This window comes from Neodiprion fabricii, chromosome 3, assembly GCF_021155785.1.
Source record: "Neodiprion fabricii isolate iyNeoFabr1 chromosome 3, iyNeoFabr1.1, whole genome shotgun sequence".
Lineage (NCBI taxonomy): Eukaryota > Metazoa > Arthropoda > Insecta > Hymenoptera > Diprionidae > Neodiprion > Neodiprion fabricii.
Genome location: NC_060241.1, coordinates 14,575,286 through 14,600,371, shown reverse-complemented (window position 1 = coordinate 14,600,371; position 25,086 = coordinate 14,575,286). Strand labels below are relative to the sequence as shown.

General features: G+C 39.8%; 1 long non-coding RNA gene across 1 annotated transcript; it reads left to right on the top strand.

The window, feature by feature from the left end:
- Positions 1 to 10,506: 10,506 nt before the first annotated feature.
- On the top strand, positions 10,507 to 24,340 carry LOC124178392. Its single transcript, XR_006869801.1, has 3 exons — positions 10,507 to 10,518; positions 19,662 to 19,665; positions 24,274 to 24,340. It is a non-coding gene; the product is annotated as an uncharacterized LOC124178392 (long non-coding RNA).
- Positions 24,341 to 25,086: the final 746 nt, after the last annotated feature.

Below are 25,086 nucleotides of genomic sequence, written 5' to 3'. Positions count from 1 at the left end.
TTACTTTCAATCGCTTCCTCAAATGAATTTGGTATATCTGTTCTACACACGTTAATAAAAATACTATTACCATATACAGCATAATCATCAAACTTTTTTGGTGGATTTTTAATTCGCTGCGATCTACGAACTTCCGTTTCATCTTTAGAATCGAAGCTCCCTATAGTATCATCCATACTCCCATTCGCACTTTCCATCGATTCATCCAACGAGTCATTATCAGAATACTCATCAGCTCCCTTATCTAACTCACTATCTTCATCCTCAGATTCCTCTCTCTCTCCTCTTCACTTAACCCTATACACTTTATATTTTCTTCTATTACATCCACATATCTCGCAACTACGACTCTATTTTTCAAAACTACACGATAACCAACGTCACTATAAGCAATTAAAATTCCCATATCCGCCTTTTTGTCCCATTTCGAAGTTCTCTTTTGTTCCGGTACTCTTACAAAAACGACACTTCCGTATAAACGTAGGTTTGAAACATTTGATTTTTCTCCAAAAACTATTTCATACGGAGTTTTTCTTTCTGATGTATTCTCCAATGTACGGTTTTTTAAGTAAGTTACCGCACAAACTATTTCAAGCCAATACTTTTTATTCACATTCGCTTCCGCTAATAAACAACGTGATATGTTTATAATTGGTCTATTAAAACATTCCGCGGTTCCATTTAATTCATGTGTATACGCAGGACAATTATTGATTACAATTCCTTTACTTCTTGCAAAATTTAATATTTTTTCATTTAAATATTCTGTACCATTATCGCATCTCAAAAATTTCACTTTCTTTCCCGTTATATTCTCACATTCATTTACATATTCAGTCAGGCAATCACAAACTTCTCCTTTGGACTTCATTGTATAGACTTTCGCAATTTGACTGTAATCGTCGATAAACGAAACAAAATATCTTTCACCTTTAAAACCTGTTGACCTAAATGGTCCGCACATATCAGTGTGAACTATTTCCAAGATTTCTTTCGCTTTATTTCTGTTATTTCCGAACGGAGTATTATTCATTTTATTTTCAACGCACGTTTTTGCATTTCATAAATTCAGATTCCAATTCACTAGGAATACCATTTAACAATTGATTGTTGGCCAAAACATTCAAATATTTAAAATTTACATGGCCTAACAAACGATGCCATTTTTCCTTTTCACTCATCTTATTAGTACCTTTTCTTGCACTATTTACGAACGATTCGGCTGATGCTACTTTACTTTTCATAATATATATAACATTATTTTTCACAGCCACCGCCGTAATATTACTCTCATAATTAATAATTTTCGTCCTCTTACCTTTTGAGAAGATTGTATTTCTATCTGTTATTTTGCTGTAACTGTTCAAATTTGATTTCATATCTTTAACATGAAAAACATTTCTCATTTCAAATAGATTCTTTTTCCCAAAAACATCGAAATAACTCAAAACAGTTCCGATCTTGGTAGCTTTTACAACTCTGTCATCCCCCAAATAGACATTTACCGGCTTCTTAAGCAATATCCATTCATCAAAAAAACTGTCGTCGGTAATAATGTGGTCCGTACAACCACTGTCTAACGGCCAATTTATCTCTGACTTCCATTTTCCATGACTTATCTCTGTATTTAGCGCCGCATGCCGATCAACCGTTGTAACACACGCGTAATTTTTGCCTTCTCTCTTCTCATCTTGTTGAGCTGCCTGCTGTGCGCTTGCTCCGCGCCCTCTGCTGTTTCCTCTTCCGGTTCCTCTCCAGCCTCGTGATGAACGCCACGTGCCTCGACTGTTTGCCGTTGCCGTTTGTCCGCCATTTTTGCAGTCTCTTTGAATGTGCCCACTTTCGCCACATTGGAAGCATGTCCTCTTATCCACCATGAATGAATTACTTTTTCTTCCATGGTTTTCCTCTTTCTTATTTTTCATCTCAGCCATTCGAATCTTATTTTTCACATAGTCCGCAGTTTGATCTTTATCTTTTAGCGCATCAAATCACCGACGTAACTATATGATTCCGGTAGCGTGTTCAACATGTAATTCAACTTTTCCTTTTCGGTCAAATTCGCACCCGCATTTTTCAACTCGTTTACCGCCTTTTCAAAATCACAGAAAAATATTGCCGACTCAATGTAGTCTTTAAGCCTCAATCTCTCTAATTTATTTCTGCAGACAATTTGCAATGCCGTAGATTCTTTCAAATATAGGCTATCAAATTTTTTAATTATCTCGTATGCCGTTGTCTTCTTACTTACAAATTCCAGCTGCTTATTTGAAATATCACTATATATATAATTCATAGCTTTCAAATCATTTTCATCCCACTTTGCATTATCTGCTGCTATTTTCTCTCTTTCTATAGCTTTGTTGCACTTTTTGTAATTTTATAAATATCGTAATTTGTTTCTTCTACATACTGTAGTCTTCTCCATAAAACACCAGTATAACTGCGTCATTGTTTCTAGCCATCTTGTCTCACACGTGATTTCCTTCGTACGCGGTACACAAAATTTTTCACTTTAACCGGTATATTTTTTGATGAACCACAGACCTCTTGCTACCATGTTAGGTTCTTTAGAATGATGAGGAGATTACAGTTTTATTATTATTCTTTCAGGTAACATCTTTATTATATATAGTTGAATTATAATCTTAATACTACTATCAAGTGATGCTTCGCGTCTACGAGTCTTACATGGTCTGGGACTAATTCCTGGCGTTACTCTCCAGCTTTCGCACGAGCTCTCTATCTCTCTCATATCCGTCTACGCTCACACGCCGTTGCTGTGCAGACTTTGCTGCCATCTATATATATTGTAACGGGTGCGGTTTATCTTAGGCCAGAGCCTATGTGATAAACCCGTTATTAGTGTGTTCTTTGTCAAATTTAGCAGATTTATAAGGAACCCCCTCTTATGGATAAAAGCTGGATCAGTTTATCAGACCCGAAAAACCCTTGATAGTTGAACTGTGCGGACTTAGGTATTACCAAAGCCGCCTTGGAATGTGAACAGGCACCTCCGCCCGTTGCTCCCTTTGGAAAGACAAGGGCTTCTTCGGGCGTTGCTTTCAGTGAGAGACAAGTGAGCGACGTATGTCACCTGTTCGGAGATACGGGCTAACTAGTACTCCCTTCTAATTGCGAAATCGGAGTAAACAGAGTCGCCTGCCTATATTATGTTGTGGGTTATCAACCCAAAACACCCGATGATCGAACTGCACGGACTTAGATATCACAAAAGCCGCCTTGAATTTGTAAACAAGCACCTCCGTATGTTGCTCCCTTCAGTAAGACAAGGGCTTGTAGGCCGTTGCTTCAACTGGAGACCAGTGAAAGAAGCGTATGTCACCTAGTCGGAGATACGGGTTTCCCAGTACTCCCTTCTAATCGCGAACTCGGAGTAAAGAGAGTCGCCTGCCTATATTTTGTTATGGGTTATTGACCCAAAACACCGCCAACCTTTCAGACCAGGGAATTTCTTGGCTGGCTGTTGGTTTTATTTCCCTCCCCTTTCCAAGGTAAAGTTATATGTTCGAGTAATGTGTTGACAACGAGACAGACGAGAACGTGTTTAACTATAACACATGTGTAATAGCGATTAATCCAAGTACAATGATCCTTGTTGGTAGACAAAACATAAGGTTTTACAAAATATAACCGTAGAGAACAAAATTAAAAATAAAATTAAAGAAATAATCAATCTATCAGAATTCGTCGGTTCTGCTCCTAAACTTCCCTATAGCTCAAACGTTGAATACGCGACTCTACTCAATATTTCCTCAAGAAGTCCTGGGCTATCGTGAACTCTAATTTCTATACTCTTCACTAAATTTCGGAATAATCTCTATGCTTGAATTTCCTCTCTAAATCTCGTAAAGCTAAATTCGATAACGTTCTCTAGATGAGAAACGCCTCGTTACAATATGACGCAGCTCGGCGCTATGCCGGACAACTGGATTAATAACTTTGGCTATCCTTCTACTCGGTGACGCAGTTCGGCGCTTTGCCGGACAACTGGTAACCGCTCTTCGTGGTCCTCCAGTTTTATACTCTCCCGGAGCTGCTGTTGGATGATCCTGTCGACGTCATTTCCCTATTCGTGTGTCCTGTTGTGGGTCGTCGCCCTGATATGCGTTAGTCAGCGTCCGTCGTTTTTGTTTACTATTTTGGATGCTAGCAGGTCACGGTCGCTATCGATGGTCGTCTCAATCAGCTGTCTGTGTCAGTTATTGACATGTTTTGTATATGTCACGGGCACTGTTGGTGTTAATGCGACTTTGAACAACTGCCCGTTAGAATATAAATGTGTTCTATATTATACTTAACATTTACGTTCAAAAGTAGTGTATAGTTGCCTCAAAGAGAGATCGAAGGAGGGGATCTCGAACGCTCCATAGCCAATTATTTGCTTCATCGAGCAGCAGATGTTCCAAATGTTTGTGGTAATTGTAGTTAGATAGCGTCCCCCTTTCCAAGTTTACAAGGGCCCAGCAGTGACGCATTTGATCAGTTAGGAACATCTATTAACATTAACATCGATTTACAGATGAATGTATCAAATTTTTCTCTACTGGGTATCTGGGTACCCTGGGTGCCCCCTGGCACTAACCGTATTTCAAGTTCATTTTTTTATTGCAAAAAATTATCTTTTTCTAAATATAGCTATGGGAATCTCTTCGTGAAGAGTTAAAGTTCCTAGATCCGGAGGCTCAGATCGAGAAAAATTTTTTTTTTTAAATACCAGCAAAAATGTTATGAGGTAGGCACCTGGGTACCTGGGTGCGCACCTAATGGTTAAAAAACCGCTTGTTGACTTTCTTGATTCCTTATCACCTGCGAAGTCCACGTGGCTATAGGCTACTAAATTCAGAAAATCTACGTTAGACTTTAATTGAATACCGTAAATTACTGTCCTTTTCACATATTTTAAAATTCGCTTTACTTTCAATGAATCTTCTTAGGTGATCAGAATACTGACTTACTGCGTTCACTGCGTACATTGTGTCCGGTCTTGTCACTGTAGCTAAATATTGTAAGCTACCTACTGCTTCTTTGTATGGCGCGTTGATCGACGCCGCCTCTCCGTCCGTGTTCTGCATGCCTCTCCATCCGTGTTCTGCAGACTTAGATCCTGATGCGGATCAGCTGGTATGGCTTCCTGCACCCGGAACCGCTCGATTATTTTCTGGGCATACGATGTTTCGTTGGTGAATAGCGAATCGTTAGGTAGACGCTTTATTTCTACTCCCAAGAAATGACTTAATGGCCTGAACATTATGTCGATTTCAGCTGCCAAACATTCAAGCAGCTCGTCTATTTTCCCTTCGCTTGTTGATGCCACCAGCCCATCGTCGATATACAGGGTGACCACGATAAGGTGGCCACCCCCTCCAAAATCTAGCCGTGTGATAATTTGAGAAATTTTTTGCGTGATTTTTGAAGGATTTGCAACGATCTCTCCGATAGTGAAGTCGAAATTTTTTTAGAAACAGCCGTTTTTGCGCGCGAAAAAAAATTTTTCGATTTCGAGAACAAAAATAGGGTTTAATTTTTTTTTCTGAAAATACGCAAAATCCTGAGCGCGGATATCAAAAATTTTCCGGGATTCGTCAAACCAATCACCCAGAAATAAATCTCAAAATTCGAACTTTTTGTCGAAAATTCGGTACTAACTGGCGGAACAGGTGGAATTGAAATATCTGGCAAAATCGACCAGCGCCAACTTCACCCGAGTCCAGGTAGCGGTATACGATATGTCATTGACGATTCTGCGCGATGAGTTCCGTTGGACTGACTTTCTCTGTTTGCAGCTAGGCGAGCAGCAAGATTAGTAGTTTGAAAATATCTGCATTGAGAGAAGCGTGACAAAAACGTCCGCATTTAAAATTATCAATGATAATTACACGAAAGCAGCATAACGGGAGGTTAACAAGCATTTTGTTATCATCGGTTGCCAGTGACAACCGTTGTAGCACGGAGGTTAGCGAACGCTCGCGCGTGGCCGATCCGGCCGATCAAGATCCCGCTATTACCGTTTGCCGACGCGGCGACGTCGAGATGATGTAGCGCAAAAATTGAAATTCTTTCGAAAATGATCATCGAATCATCCCGATTCCGTCAAAGTGCAGCATTATTGACAAAGGCTTATCACTCTTATTTTACACAAAAATGATTTCGAGAAACTAACAGAATCCACCCGAAAAAGTGTATTGCTTGTTCGTCGCAAAATTTTAGGTCAGTTTATTTGTATTCTGGAGAACGATGCGCGAAAATTGGTTAATTCTGACACCGTGTATTTACTTTCGTACGTCGAATATTTCCGCGGCAACAAAGCACATGGGTGGCCGACTTTTCTGTGATTCTAGTAGTAACAATGAGCGCAATATTGCCACGACCCAGCGTTATTTTCACGCAATGATCAAACCGGGGTCAGTAAACCACGGTTCGAAATTATTTTCGATGAAAATATGCCGTTGCATTCTGGAATTTCGTTAATTGTCCGACAAATTGATACGTAATGCGTAAGAACGAAATGACTCGCATTTGTTCAGAACGAAACCCTTGCATTGCTCTTTACTTCAATACGAAAATCGTACTATTCTTATCCAGATGACATAAGTATGTACGAAGCACGACAGGCTGCGGTATCGTTAAAGTACGGCGAAAGTATGGCCGATGTTATGACAGAAGTAGAAGCATGAAGGAATAATCGTCAGGTTATGATTCATCTACCTTTTACCTGTGATTTTTCCATTTCGTGGGCGACAAAGACAGTATTTTTTCGTAAATGCGATCGCTACGCTTCACTTTCAATTTCAATTCAATGACAGTTCGTCAATGACAATAATTAGCAAACTAATATTGAGTTTGTAAACCGACGCAGAGATTTGATACTTAATTCTATACAATTCCTTACAGATATGGTAATACAAATGTTTGATTGGTTTTTACATGTGCAATGAAATATTTTGTTTCATTCAAAATATGTACAATGCATAAATTCGGGAATCCGTTATTTTTTCGGATCGCGCATAGTATTGCACAACAGAATTATGCACCTTCGATACTCCTCTTATGTTAATCCGTCCTCCTCGCTGAAAATTTTTTCAACGAATGCTGAAATTTACAGGGACGCGGGCATAATATTTACAATGTTGCCCGCTACATTTCTATACATTGAATAATGCGTAATTACTTTTCACTGCGTAATAAATATTCTCCGGCATTGCTTCGTGTTTGCCTTTCCCGGTTGGACTCATCTCTGTCAAACTATCGTTGTCTAAGATAATTTTGAAGAGTGCTCGGTTCGTTTCTTTCCGACTCTTGTACATAATCTCTGTGACGGCGGCCATTTGCACATTGTCAACCCACACGTCGTACCCTATGCTTAACCGTACTTGATGACAGTTTAAAAATGATAATTATCTTATCAAAATTAGTGACCATTTAGTGTAAAAGTATTACCAACAGATCGTTTTCCGCTACTCGGTGCTGTTACTTTCAGGACAATTTGAAAAGTGTTCCGTGAATTCGTTTGATTAACGCATTTATTCGTTTCTTTGTTTTAATTGCGACTGTAGTCGCAGTTTCATAATGTAGCTACACAACATTTTGTTGAAGACATTGAATTGAAGCATTATTTACTGAAAATTTAATGCATTATGAAACGGACGCAGCATTATTGTAAATGGTGTATTTTTTCACAGATCACGAGTGCACCACCTCGACATACAAGTTTAAATTTCTGAATCGACGTGATCTGAGATACTGTATTCGTGCGTGTACATATAATTATTTATAATTATTTAATTTATTTATTTATTTATTTATTTATTCATTCATTCATTCATTCATTTAATTATTCATCGATTCATTCATTCATTCATTGATTTAATTATTCATTGATTCATTCATTTATTCATTCATTAATTCATTCATTGATTCATTCATTTATTTATTCATTCATTTACTTATTTCTTCATTTTTTTTTTTTTTTTTTTTTTTTTTCTGTGCGTATGGCCAAATCGGTGGGGAAATCCTTTATGGACCACCCTAGGTAGGGTACCGTCACTCCCAGGAGTGTGGGACTCGCCTTACAGAATACCCACTAAAACCACCACCAAAAACCGTTCCTTGCTGTCGTCCACATCCCACGGAACTGTCGTCGTACCTGTTTTTGAGAATCAAATATCACGATTAGAACAATACGAGGCAAATATTTTGATGAAATTAAATCTAACAAACGGATGTGAACTAGACTTTTCACCATTTTCGTGACACCATTCTCGCGTTACAGAAACGCTGAAACTCAGGCTTATTTGCAATAAGATTCATTAGAGTTCAGTAGTATTCAATACGAGCCTGTAGTAAAAAGAAACTTGTCTTGTATTTCATTTCTGGTCTCGTTCTGTGTTATCGTCCGCCAAAAGCCATTCCTAGCTGTCGTCCACACCACACGGAATTGTCGTCGCATCTGTTTTTGAGAATCAAATATGAGGATTAGAAAAATACGAGGCACATATTTTGATAAAATTTGATTCGACATTTTTGAAACTACAGATGCAGTTTAACGTGCATCAAAAACAAGCGAATGTACACTCGACTTTTTACGATTTTCGTGACACTATTCTCGCATTACAGAAACGCTGAAGCTCAAATTTCTTTGCAATAAGAATCAATCATTAGAGTTTTGTAGTGTTTAATACGAGCGTTTAATAGAAAAAAACTTGTCTTGCATTTCATTTCTCGTCTCGTTCTGTGTTATCGTCCGCCAAAAGCCATTCCTAGCTGTCGTTCACACCACACGGAACTGTCGTCGCATCTGTTTTTGAGAATCAAATATCAGGATTAGAAAAATACGAGGCACATATTTTGATAAAATTAGATTTGACATTTTTGAAACTACAGATGCAGTTTAACGTGCATCAAAAACAAGCGAATGTGCACTCGACTCTTTACGATTTTCGTGACACTATTCTCGCATTACAGAAACGCTGAAGCTCAAATTTCTTCGCAATAAGAATCAATCATTAGAGTTTCGTAGTGTTTAATACGAGCGTTTAATAGAAAGAAACTTGTCTTGCATTTCATTTCTCGTCTCGTTCTGTGTTATCGTCCGCCAAAAGCCATTCCTAGCTGTCGTCCACACCACACGGAACTGTCGTCGCATCTGTTTTTGAGAATCAAATATGAGGATCAGAAAAATACGAGGCACATATTTTGATAAAATTAGATTTGACATTTTTGAAACTACAGATGCAGTTTAACGTGCATCAAAAACAAACGAATGTGCACTCGACTTTTTACGATTTTCGTGACACCATTCTCGCATTACAGAAACGCTGAAGCTCAAATTTCTTCGCAATAAGAATCAATCATTAGAGTTTTGTAGTGTTTAATACGAGCGTTTAATAAAAAGATACTTGTCTTGCGTTTCACGTCTGATTTTGCCAGCTCTTCGTGTCCGCCGATAGCCGTACCTTGCTTATCCTCGAGATCCCACGGGACTATCGTCTAACCTATTTTCAACATTAAACAGCACAATAAGAAAAATACGAGGTGCCTTTTTGATGATAACGATTCCTATGTTATTCAAACATCATATACAGTTTTGTGTGCGGTAGCAAACAAAGAGAGTTTTGACGTCCCACCACTTCTGTTATATTATTTTCACACATCTGAGGATTTTTTTTTAACCCTCTAAATAACAATAATAATAATTCATGACAGTTTCGCGTTGTCAATCATTGAAGATTTGTAAAAAGATTCATATCTCACATTTCATTCCTGGTTCCGTTGCCTGAGGAGATGCTCGATGTGCCCTCCGTTCTGCTGGACAGTGAGTGCGAGCCGTTTCCGGATCGACCCTCGCACCCGTTGCATCTCCCTAACAGGAATAGCGGCACACGCTTCGGCGATGCGATGGCGCATGTCGTGTTTCGTTGTGGGGGCCCGTTCGTAGACAATTTCGTTGATTCTACTCCAGAACCAGAAATCACAGACGGTAAGATGTGGTCAGCGCGCTGGCCACCTAACCGGACCTCTCGTACCGATCCAGCGCTCCGGGAACATGGCGTCCAGGATTGCCTTGTTCGCGTTACTGTTGTGGGCAGGGGCCCCGTCCTGCTGCCACCAAACCTGGTCCATACGGATGGGGTATTCGGCCATCAGGCGGGAGAGTTCCTCGGTGAGTACGGTCCTGTACTTGGCAGACGTCAGATTTCCGTCGAGGAAAATAGGCCCGAGGATCCTGTCCTGTAATACTCCAACCCAGACGTGGAGCTTCCAACGGTGCTGGCTGTCCTGTTCGACGATCCAGTGTGGGTTTTCCGGAGCCCACCAACGACAGTTCTGCTTGTTGACGAGCTCGAGGTTCGTGAACAGCGCTTCGTCCGTGAAGCCCACGTTTCTGAAGAAATCGGGATCCTCCTGCAGACGCTCCAGTCCCCAGCGACAGTACGTCAGTCTTGTTCGGCATCACCTGGGCACAGCTTTTTGCACCGGCTGGTACTTGAAGGGACGGTTCAGCTCACGTGCGATTTTTCTCACAGATTCTCGAGGAACCTCTGTAGGGAATTAATTACTTCTTTTAGAAAGCACGAAGAGACAATTATCGCATTGACCCCTAAATATACGTTGAATTTGTGTCCAGAATTGTCTCGTCTCTGATAAATCTCACCCAACAGAACGAGGTATGACTTGGTAATAAAATTTCGCATCAAACCGACGGGGAAATATCTCGCTGAACTGACGAGTCAATGCAAGTTAAGTTACCTTGAAGTGTTGTGAGAGTTGTTAATTTTACACGATCAACTGTAGCGTTGTAAGCTGTTAAAGAATATGTTTATTTTACCACTCATTTTACCAACGTTGGGTTACTGTAGCTGTATTGTTGGAATAGTTGTTGCTAGAAAACTAGAGATTAAGATGGAAAGGGACTTGCGGACGACCAGGAAGCATCGGATACCAGCGGAGACCGGAAACAACTTTACAGGATCGGCGTGGATGCACCGAGAGCGATTCCCGGAGGATGGGCAGCCACCGTCGAGGCAGTCTTTTCGAAGGTACGATGTTCGCAATGAAATAATTTTCAGAATTGCATAATCGTGTTAATTTGCACTAAAACTCTATGCAGCTTGCACACATTGCCCTGAATAATATATTTCAAACATTTATGCGATATAACTGCCGGCTACGTCAATTTTTTTCCTGTAAGAAACCGATGCTTGTGAAACTTTGCAACAATGTATGATTCGCGTATGCGAAACTTCATCTCTAGGCCGGCGGCAACGAAGCACGGAGCACGGAGCACGGCGTGCTGAAGCGGGCACGAGAGCAGCGCATCAAGCCGGTGCGTGATGGCCCTGTCCGAGCAGCGGTGGAACACGCCGTCCAGGAAAACGGAAGACAGAGCCTCAGACGCCTCGCGAGGACACTGCGTATGTTTCTTTTTTCTTCGTTATATTTTTTCTCAATATAATTTATTCTGAGATGTACGTATGGGGCATTCCGTGCCAAATCCGCTAATTTCTACACTTTATTATTGGTTATCTTGAATTTTTTTGACGCAATAGTGTCTATAAAACTACCAATTGCCGTGCAACATTTTTCCGTGTACCCGCTTCGGGGTGAAGAATATCCAAACCTTTTCCAGGATCTGTGAGAACGCTAAAAAATTTAATTTGGTGTTTTCATCAATTTCAGATCGACCCCGTGATTAGATGATTTTTTAAATATTGCTTCCGGCGTTTCCAGAAATTTCCAACTGACCAGAATTAACCGTATTTTAGTTATTCACATTAAAATCAATGGTGGGCGGGTAACCTGAACTGTTCGTTTCATGCGAGGGGGAAATAATTCGAGATTTGAGTGACACGGTAATTGTTTGAGTGAAGTTAATCTGAATAAATTAATGTAATTTAACTTAATTTTCTTATTTGAAATCAATTGTTTTCAGTGAGGTAGATTCATTTAATTCAACTTGACTCGTTTCAATTCATAAATTTCAATTCTTGATAATTCACGTTAATTCAAGTGAGGTTGGAAAGTTTCGAATTCATTCTTTCGTATTTCCAATTAATTCAAATTATTTTCCTTAACTCGAATTGATTTCACATTTTCATTTAATTTTTTATTCTGCAAACACATAATTCTGGCATGAAACCAAAGTAATTCGAATATACTTGATTCAATTTTCCATAATTCAGTTGTGTCTCAGTTAATTCTCAATATTTCAGTTAAATTTAGTGATTCAGTTAATTCTCATTAATTAAGTTATTTTACATTTATTCGGGTGAATTGCAATTATGCCGAAAATCCATTGACTCGTCAGTTCAGCGAGATATTTCCCCGTCGGTTTGATGCGAAATTTTATTACCAAGTCATACCTCGTTCTGTTGGGTGAGATTTATCAGAGACGAGACAATTCTGGACACAAATTCAACGTATATTTAGGGGTCAATGCGATAATTGTCTCTTCGTGCTTTCTAAAAGAAGTAATTAATTCCCTACAGAGGTTCCTCGAGAATCTGTGAGAAAAATCGCACGTGAGCTGAACCGTCCCTTCAAGTACCAGCCGGTGCAAAAAGCTGTGCCCAGGTGATGCCGAACAAGACTGACGTACTGTCGCTGGGGACTGGAGCGTCTGCAGGAGGATCCCGATTTCTTCAGAAACGTGGGCTTCACGGACGAAGCGCTGTTCACGAACCTCGAGCTCGTCAACAAGCAGAACTGTCGTTGGTGGGCTCCGGAAAACCCACACTGGATCGTCGAACAGGACAGCCAGCACCGTTGGAAGCTCCACGTCTGGGTTGGAGTATTACAGGACAGGATCCTCGGGCCTATTTTCCTCGACGGAAATCTGACGTCTGCCAAGTACAGGACCGTACTCACCGAGGAACTCTCCCGCCTGATGGCCGAATACCCCATCCGTATGGACCAGGTTTGGTGGCAGCAGGACGGGGCCCCTGCCCACAACAGTAACGCGAACAAGGCAATCCTGGACGCCATGTTCCCGGAGCGCTGGATCGGTACGAGAGGTCCGGTTAGGTGGCCAGCGCGCTGACCACATCTTACCGTCTGTGATTTCTGGTTCTGGAGTAGAATCAACGAAATTGTCTACGAACGGGCCCCCACAACGAAACACGACATGCGCCATCGCATCGCCGAAGCGTGTGCCGCTATTCCTGTTAGGGAGATGCAACGGGTGCGAGGGTCGATCCGGAAACGGCTCGCAGTCACTGTCCAGCAGAACGGAGGGCACATCGAGCATCTCCTCAGGCAACGGAACCAGGAATGAAATGTGAGATATGATTCTTTTTACAAATCTTCAATGACTGACAACGCGAAACTGTCATGAATTATTATTATTATTGTTATTTAGAGGGTTAAAAAAAAAAATCCTCAGATGTGTGAAAATAATATAACAGAAGTGGTGGGACGTCAAAACTCTTTTTGTTTGCTACCGCACACAAAACTGTATCTGATGTTTGAATAACATAGGAATCGTTATCATCAAAAAGGCACCTCGTATTTTTCTTATTGTGCTGTTTAATGTTGAAAATAGGTAAGACGATAGTCCCGTGGGATCTCGAGGATAAGCAAGGTATGGCTATCGGCGGACACGAAGAGCTGGCAAAATCAGACGTGAAACGCAAGACAAGTTTCTTTTTATTGAACGCTCATATTAAACACTACAAAACTCTAATGATTGATTCTTATCGCGAATAAATTTGAGCTTTAGCGTTTCTGTAATGCGAGAATGGTGTCACGAAAATCGTAAAACGTCGAGTGCACATTCGTTTGTTTTTGATGCACGTTAAACTGCATCTGTAGTTTCAAAAATGTTAAATCTAATTTTATCAAAATATGTGCCTCGTATTTTTCTAATCCTCATATTTGATTCTCAAAAACAAATGCGACGACAGTTCCGTGTGGTATGGACGACAGCAAGGAATGGCTTTTCGCGGACGATAACACAGAACGAGACCAGAAATGAAACGCAAGATAAGTTTCTTTTTACTAAAGACTCGTATTGAATACTACTGAACTCTAATGAATCCTATTGCAAATAAACCTGAGTTTCAGCGTTTCTGTAATGCGAGAATGGTGTCACGAAAATCGTAAAACGTCGAGTGCACATTCGTTTGTTTTTGATGCACGTTAAACTGCATCTGTAGTTTCAAAAATGTTAAATCTAATTTTATCAAAATATGTGCCTCGTATTTTTCTAATCCTCATATTTGATTCTCAAAAACAAATGCGACGACAGTTCCGTGTGGTATGGACGACAGCAAGGAATGGCTTTTCGCGGACGATAACACAGAACGAGACCAGAAATGAAACGCAAGATAAATTTCTTTTTACTAAAGACTCGTATTGAATACTACTGAACTCTAATGAATCCTATTGCAAATAAACCTGAGTTTCAGCGTTTCTGTAATGCGAGAATGGTGTCACGAAAATCGTAAAAAGTCTAGTTGACATCCGTTTGTTAGATTTAATTTTATGAAAATATTTGCCTCGTATTGTTTTAATCGTGATATTTGATTCTCAAAAACAGGTACGACGACAGTTCCGTGGGATGTGGACGACAGCAAGGAACGGTTTTGGGTGGTCGTTTTAGTGGGTATTCCGTCAGGCGAGTCCCACACTTCTGGGAGTGACAGTACCCTACCTAGGGCGGTCCATGAAGGATTTCCCCACCGATTTGGCCACAACCAGAAAAAAAAAAATAAAAAAAAGATCAATAAATAAGTGTTAGAGAAAGAATGATGGCAGGGACGACGGTTGGTAACGGCGAGGTGCCAGAGTCGGGCGCGCGGCATTCGCGGTTCGATCACGTGGCTTACCAACCACGTGATCTGTTCGTGGGGCTGGCGGAAGGACCCCGCCTCGATCAGTTCGACGCGTACCGTCCGAGAGAGAACGTGCGAGTGAGAAGCGAACGTGCGAGCGAGGAGGCGAGTACGACCCACGATTGAGTGGAGGGATCGCGACCCTCCATCTCAACGGTGCCTGTGTGGCCGGAATTCTCTGTGTGAGAGCCGTGGGTACGCGTGTGTGTTCTGTGTGAACGATGAGTGCAGTTGCGCAATTACAGTAAGCGGGCGGGAGACCGCATGGCGACGACGCCATTTTGTAAGGCCAAACGGGACGGGATAAAGCGGAGCGTTCAATCTCTCTTTCTGGCCAATTGTACGGCGAAGCCGAATAACTTCCCCTATGAATTACAATACCATGATAAAAGTTATTTCTTTTCAAATCCGTTAAAGAGAACGAATTCTTAAGGTACAAATCCCCTCCCCAGATCCTTTCGCCTATGCGTCGATTCGGGAGTAAGTTTCAATCTCTTTGAAAAAACTTAAAAATTCAAGAGGTCGGATCTAATATGGCAGATCAAAACGCAGAAGTTGTTTGGCGAGAGCGAAAGTTGGTACTCGGGGATTGTTGAGATCGCTGATTTTGAACCCGCACTCAAAAAGTTAAAAATTCAAGATGGCGGATTCAAGATGGCGGATTCAAAATGGCGGATCCAATATGGCGAGTCACATGAGTGACTCTCACTCAGCCCCCTGACACTCACCACTGCTCGTATACTAAAAAATTGTACGCGTCTTGTCTCCGTTTTTCAGTTCCCCTATGTGGCGCTAGTAGACTTCTACACGCTCGCTGCCCTCGCTGACCGCGTGCAAGCTCGTCAGGTAACTACTAACGCCACTAGTGGTAGAAATTGGCGGCAGAATCGAGGGACATTTTGCGAACCACTTTTAGCAGCGTGTGTCAGGGGGCTGATCTCACTTCTCTTGTATTAGAATCACATTGGGGAAGACACGTAAGAGGATTGTCACTGACATCCCTAGTGATTCTGAACCTGTTGATGGGCTAAGTGATTCAGGAACTGAAGATACAGAACCACCATCTCATGTGGTTGGTAGAAGACGTATCGTTGGAAACGTAAGGGGTTTGGATAAAAATTTGGCATCAAAGCTTATAGAAGATGATGATGATACAGATGACGATACAGACAATGAAGAAGAATCAAACAACCTAGCCATTGAAACATGGAAGAAAGCCACGAAAATTAAGGATGACCTTTCATTCACGGGAGACTTCAGGCCTAAACTCCTAGATGATATTAAAACACCACTGCAGATATTTTCATGCTTATTTCCGGATGAGCTATTAGATATAATAGTAACTCAGACCAATCTCTATGCAGTACAAAATAAGCGAAAAGCCGACCCGATAACGAAAGATTAATTGCTGATCTTCTTGGGTCTAAATATTCTAATGGGAGTAAAAAAACTACCCTCGTATCGAAATTATTGGTTTTCTAACCCTGAACTTCATGATGATTACGTAGCTTCAAAAATGACAGTCACTCGATTTGGGTTTTTCCTTCGGAATCTACATATGGCTGACAATGATAAGGAACCAACAAGAACTGATCCCAATTTTGATAGATTATATAAAATAAGGCCCATGTTGAATAAATTGAATGATACTTGTAAAATGCACTGGGGGCCAAGTAAGTATCAATCTGTAAATGAATCAATGATTAAATTCAAAGGTCGGAGCAGTCTCAAACAATATATGCTAGCGAAGCCAATAAAACGAGAGTATAAATGTTGGGTGCGTGCAGATGAATCGGGTTATATTTGCGAATTCGTAATATATATAGGTAAAAAAGAACGTGTTGAAAAGGAACTAGGACCAAGAGTTGTAACAGACCTTACCCGTGACTTAGTTGGGAAAAATCACCACGTATATTTTGATAATTATTTCACCAGCGTTGGTCTTATGATCGAACTGAAGAAAGATAATATCTTTGCGTGTGGTACTGTCCGTAAAGATCGCGTGAGACTACCAAAGCGTAAATACCTGAGAAAAATATGGGACATGGGGTATATGAATGGAAGACTTCAAATACAGGAATTCAGTGGGTCAAATGGATGGATAAGAAACCAGTCCAGTTCCTATCAAATTATCATAACCCTTCCGAAACGACAACCGTTAATTGCAGAGAAAAAGATGGCTCATTGAAGCAAGTAAGCTCCCCAGTAATATGTTCCGATTATAACCGTTACATAGGATTCGTTGATAAATCAGACCAATTAATATCAACGTATAAGATAGGTCGTAAGTCCAAAAAGTGGTGGAACCGAATATTCTGGCACTTTATAGATGCTACCGTCGTAAATGCTTTTATTATTTGACGAGACCGTATACGGTCCCCTGTGCCGCAAAAGGATAATGTATACAATGCCCGAAGCCTTGTTATGATATCAATTTTCTCTATCGAAATTACTGCAATGTTTCACTTATACTGTTTCAATTCAATTTCTATGAGATCCTTATCATACAGATTTCGTGATTATGTTTATCAAGTTTAAACGATTTCAATTTCACTTTTATCATTTTATGTTATTTTTTATCATTTTGTATTTGTTTGGTGCAAACCCGATCATGGTTGGGAGGTAGGGACGGGTTAGGTGGGTCTCTGTTCGATAGCGACCTCCACGTGGTGAGACTTGGGAGATTGATGATATTTTCGTTGTTATATTATGAATTTGCTAACAGCTATTCGTTGCAATTTTCAATTTAAAATGACCTGTGACGACGTCTGGCTGGTATTCATAGTTACGTATTATTTTCGAGACTGTATTAGGAACAGCTCTCAATCGATCAAGCTATGCTTTGAGCTGACTCAAGACAGTCCTGCAAATCGAACCTGACTATGAATACCGGTTATTAGACTATTACCAGTCACGTGATTGCATTGCGTAGAAATACGGACGCCGGTGAATATAATTTTCGTTGAAATATTGAGAATGTATATCTATATCAACATTCGTATGGGGAATTCTACGTCACGTCAATCAAAAAATGACCTCGTATTTTTTAAATCTGTTCATACTTTTTTTCACATGAAATAAAGGTGAAAAGAATCAATACGCATTTTGGTGTTCGTCCGATTTATGTTTGTTTTCGAAAGTTACAAGACAATCATTTAATTTTGATAACAAAGGAGTGCGCATATATCGGGTTCCATTCGACGTGAAGACATCATTTACAGTGCATTCGGAAGGTGAACGAATAAGCTTTCATAAAAAAAATGCAATGTTGAACATTATTGAAAATCCCAATTTTTATAAACAATTAAAATGTTTGACGATTTTTAACTCATTACTGACGAGTTTTTGAATTACAAAAAAAAAAAACAGTTTCGGGTTCCTTATGAAATTCTGTATTACTGGTAAATTTTTCAAATAGAATCTGAAAGGAGTCTATTTTTTTTCTATTATTCATCAGGTGCTGCGTCGTGCCGAGCGGAGTAGCCCGCGCGTTCTACCTAGGCAACGCCCTCAAATTTTCAGTGAATAATGCATCAATTCAATGTCTCCAACGAAATGTTGTGTAGTTACATTATCAAACTGCGACTACAGTCGCAATTAAAACAAAGAAACGAATAAATGCGTTAATGAAACGAGTTCATGTAACACTTTTCAAATTGTCCTGAAAGTAACAGCACCGAGTAGCGGAAAACGATCTGTTGGTAATACTTTTGCACTAAATTGTCACTAATTTTGATAAGATAATTATCATTTTTAAATTGTCATCAAGTACGGTTAAGCATAGGGTACGACGTGTGGGTTGACAATGTGCAAATGGCCACCGTCACAGAGATTATGTACAAGAGTCGGAAAGAAACGAACCGAGCATTCTGCAAAATTATCTTAGACAACGATAGTTTGATAGAGATGAGTCCAACCGGGAAAGGCAAATACGAAGCAATGCCGGAGAATATTTATTACGCAGTAAAAAGTAATTACGCATTATTGAATGTGTGAAATGTAGCGGGCAACATTGCAAATATTACGCCCGGGTCCCTGTAAATTTCAGCATTCGTTGAAAAAATTTTCAGCGAGGAGGACGGATTAACATACGAGGAGTATCGAAGGTGCATAATTCTGTTGTGCAATACTATGCGCAATCCCAAAAAATAACGGATTCCCGAATTACGCATTGTACATATTTTGAATAATACAAAATGTTTCATTGCACATGTAAAGACTAATCAAACATTTGGATTACCATGTCTGTAAGGAATCGTACAGAATTAGTTATCAAATCTCCGCATCGGTTTACAAACTCAATATTAATTTGCCAATTATTGTCATTGACGAACTGTCATTGAATTGAAATGGAAAGTGAAACGTGGCGATCGCACTTACGAAAAAATACTGTCTTTGTCGCCCACGAAATGGAAAAATCACAGGTAAGAGGTAGATGAACCATAACCTGACGATTATTCCTTTATGCTTCTACTACCGTCATAACATCGGCCATACTTCCGCCGTACTTTAACAAAACTCAGCCTGTCATGCTTCGCACATACTTCTGTCATCTGGATAAGAATAGTACGATTTTCGTATTGAAGTAGAGAGCAATGCAAGGGTTTCGTTCCAAACAAATGCGAGTCATTTCATTCTTACGCATTACGTATCAATGTGTCGGACAATTAACGAAATTCCAAAATGCAACGGCATATTTTCCTCGGAAATAATTTCGAACCGTAGTTTACCGTCCCCGGTTTGATCATTGCGTGAAAATATCGCTGGGTCGTGGCAATATTGCGCTCATTGTTACTACTAGAATCACAGAAAAGTCGGCCACCCATGTGCTTTGTCGCCGCGGAAATATTCGACCTACGAAAGTAAATACACGGTGTCAGAATGAACCAATTTTTGCGCATCGTTCTCCAGAATATAAATAAACTGACCTAGAATTTTGCGGTGAACAAGCAACTGTCAAAATTCGGGTGGATTCTGTTCGTTTCTTCAAATCATTTCTCTGTAAAACAAGAGTGATAAGACTTTGTCAATAAGGCTGCACTTTGACAGAATCGGGTTGATTCGATGATCATTTTCGAAAGAATTTCAATTTTTGCGCTACACCATCTCGTCGTCGCCGCGTCGGCAAACTGTAAGAGCGGGATCTTGATCGGCTGGATCGGCCACGCGCGAGCGTTCGCTAACCTCCGCGCTACAACGATTGTCACTGGCAACCGATGATAACAAAATGCTTGTTATGCTCCCGTTATGCTGTTTTCGTGTTAATTATCATTGATAATTCTAAATGCGGACGTTTTTGTCACGCTCCTCTCAATGCAGATATTTTCAAACTACTAATCTTGCTGCTCGCCTAGCTACAAACAGAGAAAGTCAGTCCAACGAAATTCATCGCGCAGAATCGTCAATGACGTATCGTATACCGCTACCTGGACTCGGGTGAAGTTGGCGCTGGTCGATTTCGCCAGATATTTCAATTCCACCTGTTCCGCCAGTTAGTACCGAGTTTTCGACAAAAAGTTCGAATTTTGAGATTTATTTCTGGGTGATTGGTTTGACGAATCCCGGAAAATTTTTTATATCCGCACTCAGGATTTTGCGTATTTTCAGAAAAAAAAATTCAACCCTATTTTCAGTCCCGAAATCGAAAATTTTTTTTTCGCGCGCAAAAATGGTTGTTTCTAAAAAAATTCCGACTTCGCTATCGGAGAGATCGTCGCAATTCCTTTAAAAATCATGCAAAAAATTTCTCAAATTATCACACGGCTAGATTTTGGAGGGGGGTGGCCACCTTATCGTGGTCACCCTGTATATATATTGAAAATGATTCTAACGATCATCAATCAAAGATTATAATGTAGGTGATTATTATTATAAGCATTTAATATTATCTGATTCAGTTTGAATCAGGGCCGAACTTGATGTAATTGAGGAAAATAGAATGGCATAAATAGGTCTATTCGCGAAATAATGAGGTTGAGTAGAGAACAGTAAAGATGGGAACTTAAAAGATAGCGAGTCTTTTGCAGCTAACATAATAACTGAATGCTCGGTTTTGACGAATTAGCGCGAGACTTTAGGTCGGTCACAACTAAGATTTTCCAACGCTACTTTTGCTCCAGAGGGCTTATCCGGGTAGACGTCCACGCACTCGCGACTTGACAGACGAAAGACAAAGCTTCTTGGGCCTGAGGGTCCAAGGAGCTGCAGTTGCAATAAGTTACAACGGTAATTAGCCAATGAAGTGCAAGGGCGACCCCCTGGTGTCCAAATCCACTCGGTCAGCGTTACTTCGCGCTCTTCGACGGTCTTCCGACGATTCTCAATCTTGTCGCTTACACGTGTGAGATGTCGACTAAACAAGGGTCTGTGTATCAGCTTCGACGCACGACTGGAGTTTACTCGTTACAAACGATAATTATGATTTATATTAAATAGAAAAAGAGGGTAAATGCACGCATCTTCCAAAATGATAAGAGAAACAAACATATATCTGTAATTATTTGGATTATTTATATTGCTTCAATAAAATCGTCTTACATAAAGTATGGTACAAAATAATAATAATAATAATAATAATAATAATAATGATGATGATTATGATGATGATGATGATGATGACGATGACGACGACGACGACGACGACGACGACGACGACGACGATAATGATAATGATAATAATAATAATAATAATAGTGACAGTGACAGTGACTGTGACTGTGACTGTGACAGTGACAGTGACAGTGACAGTGACAGCGACAGCGACAGCGACTGTCGCTGTGGCTGTGGCTGAGGCTGTGGCTGTGACTGTGGCTGTGGTTGTGGCTGTGGCTGTGGCTGTGGTTGTGGCTGTGACAGTGACAGTGACAGTGACAGTGACAGTGATAGTGACAGTGAAAATGACAATGAACGTACAAACATACGCACACATTCAGCTTTCAGACCAGAGATAGTGAACTATACAGTGAGACGACGAAGCATCGCACAAAGAGGAGGCCCCGAGTATAGGATACGCTGTGTAATGTATTCCATCTCATTTTTTGCACGTTCAATCTTACAGATATATACGTTTGTCTCTTTCTACTTAACGCCTCAAGTTTCCGAGTGTTACACTTGATTTTACTCCTCCTAAAATTTCCGTACTGGGCCTCATAACTCAAATCGTTTCTTAAGAAGTAAACTCCAAAAAGTATCTTAAGATAATTCTTACGCATTCATTCACGCATCTTGACAGATAACGTATTTTAATTTGGTGGATCCAAAGGAAGTAGTTCATTCTAATTATTGATGATAATTTTGACCTAAAAAGAGATATATTTCCAGGCTGAGCGCTACTGATCCTAATTCAGCAGTCTCTTGTCTCAGTTCTTGGTACCAGTTACAAGAAACAAAGTTGAACATTATACTAGGGATCGTTGCTGGTCTCTACGTGACTTTTGCCAGGAGGGGTGGAACTCGCCGGTTTAGGCAACACGATATTTTAATGTTATCCATGGCTAAAGCTTTCGTTAGAGCGTTGAAAGGGAATTTGGAAAACACTTCACGTGAGTCCTAGTTATATTGTAATTCCGAAAAAGGTACACCCGAGCAATACGCCGGACGTAACACCAAGTTGTATAACTGGCGACAATTTGCGGTGGCGAATCTTGATATTGTACAGGCCAAATTCAGTCTTTCCTTCCGTCGCAATAAGCATTTTGTTTCTCAAAAATATACAGTGTACAAAATTTTCAAATTCAAGAAAAACGTGTTCCGCGACATGTGTTATTATAACGTGCGTCATCAAAAAATTTTTTGCTACGCTTCGAACGGATGGTTGTAGTCAACACAGTGATTCCCCACTCCAAAAATTTTTATGTCAAGAATTTAGACAGATTTTGATAACTTCGTAGTTTTTTAATGATTTTCAATGTGTGAAAAGTTTCTGAAAGTCGAAAGAAAAACCTGTTAAATATGTGAGAGTACTTACCAAATTTTATTATTTTCATAAATTTTTTTTAAATACAGAATTTCAAGAGTTGTTTACAGCTCAATATCTTCTTTTCTTTTTTTTTCTTCTGATACGATCAAAATAAAAGTTCTTGAACTGAAACTGTTCCTCATGTCTGAGTTTCTTGATTGAGGTCGAAGACGTTATTGGTCTTGAACGCCTTGAAAAATATTGAATAACTACAAAACTATGTGAATTGACGCAAAAATACATTTTTCCGTGTGTTCCAAAAATGGAAAACGGAAAACCAAGTTTCGGCACCATGTAAACTAGAGGGAAAAATTTTTTACTATGCGGTATGTCTTTTTCTTGATCAGACCGAGTGCCTTCAAGAGTAGCACTACGGAAATGAAATAAAAAACTCAATCTGATACACTCTATATTAATGTATTACGCGGAGCAATTTCGAAACATAATATGAGCTATGAATATAATACAGCACGTCTTTTACTCCAAAAATTATACTCTACAGTTACAGTTATACCTCTACAGTTTACTTATATTGAGAATCCCGTGCCCCTCCCTCCATCTCCCATCCGTAGCTATCGAATGAGAGGAATAATAGATAAGTAGGTATGCATTTATGCAAATGTTTTTCCCGCACTCGTCGCGCGGACAACAATCCCGTGCCCCTCGCTCCGACTCCCGCCCATAGCTAGCGACGGAGAGACGCAAGGCGCATGCATACAATGTATGCATGAATATTACGTGCGTGCTGCATCGCTGATCATTGCACAGTTTCTATCTCGCACCGATCGCGCGGACAACAATCTCGTGCCTCTCTGTCTCTCATTCCCTTAATTATAGCGAAAAAACAAACTACCTATGGGTGAGAAAGTAATTTAACAAGCACAAACCTCACGGAACAAAACCTTCAATTTTTGGGGGTAAGCCTCAAAATTTAGGGGCTTACTTCGAAAGTTGAGGATAAACCCTTAAATTTGGGGGTTTACCCCCAAAAACTGAAGGTTAACCATCATTAATGGAGGGCTTATCTCCAACAGTTGAAGATTAACCCTCAACAATTGAAGATTCATTCTCAAGAGTTGAAGGTGAATCCTCGATGTTGAGGGTGAAGCATCAACGTTGAAGGTAAACCCACAACGATGAAGGTTAATTCCTAACAATTGAGGGTTCAATCCCCAAGATATGAAGGTGAACCCTCGACGTTGAGGGTACACCTTCGACGATGAGGGTGATTCATATCCGTAAAATTTCATTGATGGTAAATGTGAGGGTGAACTATCAACATTGCGGGGATTGTCTTCTGCGACCCCAAGGGATACACCTAACTCTTCTTGAGGGCAAACTCTAAAATTTGGATCTCAACGCGAAAATGTAATATGTGAAAGGTTGGCGGTGAACCCTTGATTCTATTACAGGGTAACATAACCCGTGAAATTTCCAAGGTAATTCTTATGATATTCGTTGAAGTTCTATTATTCTCAATAACATCTGAAATGATCTATCTATATATTATTTATAGCAAAACGAATGATTCAATTTGAATTCAATTTTCGAGCAGCTCGCAGGAATTAAGCCATCGCCTCATATAGTATAAGGATCACTATTGATATTGCATTTTACTTACTCTGCATGCCATTATGCAACGCTCCAAAAGAATACTACTTAGAGTTTTCAGGGTTGAAATTAGAAATCATAAACTACACTATATATGGGAATTCCCACGTGAACTCGGTGAATCAAAACCGTTGACCCTCTTTGATTTTCTCAGTGATTTTTTATATGATAGTTCTTGGAAATTACCTGAAAATTATCGTATCTGAATATTTTGTATATTTTCATATAGTGTATGTACATTGTACATGTAGGCATACATCTTCATTATAATATAATCATGAATAGAATGCATCGGGTATGGATAATTCTTCATGGCTATATGTATTATACATACGTACATTAAATTTTATTTACGATTATTTTTCTGCGTGGGAATACATTATACTCTCCTTCTATGATAAACGCGAATTCGTATAGATATACAAGAATTTAATAATCTTAATATATAATTTTCGTGGCATTGAATGATAGAAATAAATATCCAAATGCATATATAACATATATATATATGATTGCCTCAAGATATCAAATGAGAAATAACCAGACAATTTCTTGATTGGTCAGTTTCTATCGTATTTACTAATGGTGTCTAATGCACTTTTGTAATACTGTTACATCTATATTCCTAATAAAATGACACAATAATCTCTCGACTCGAGAATTCTT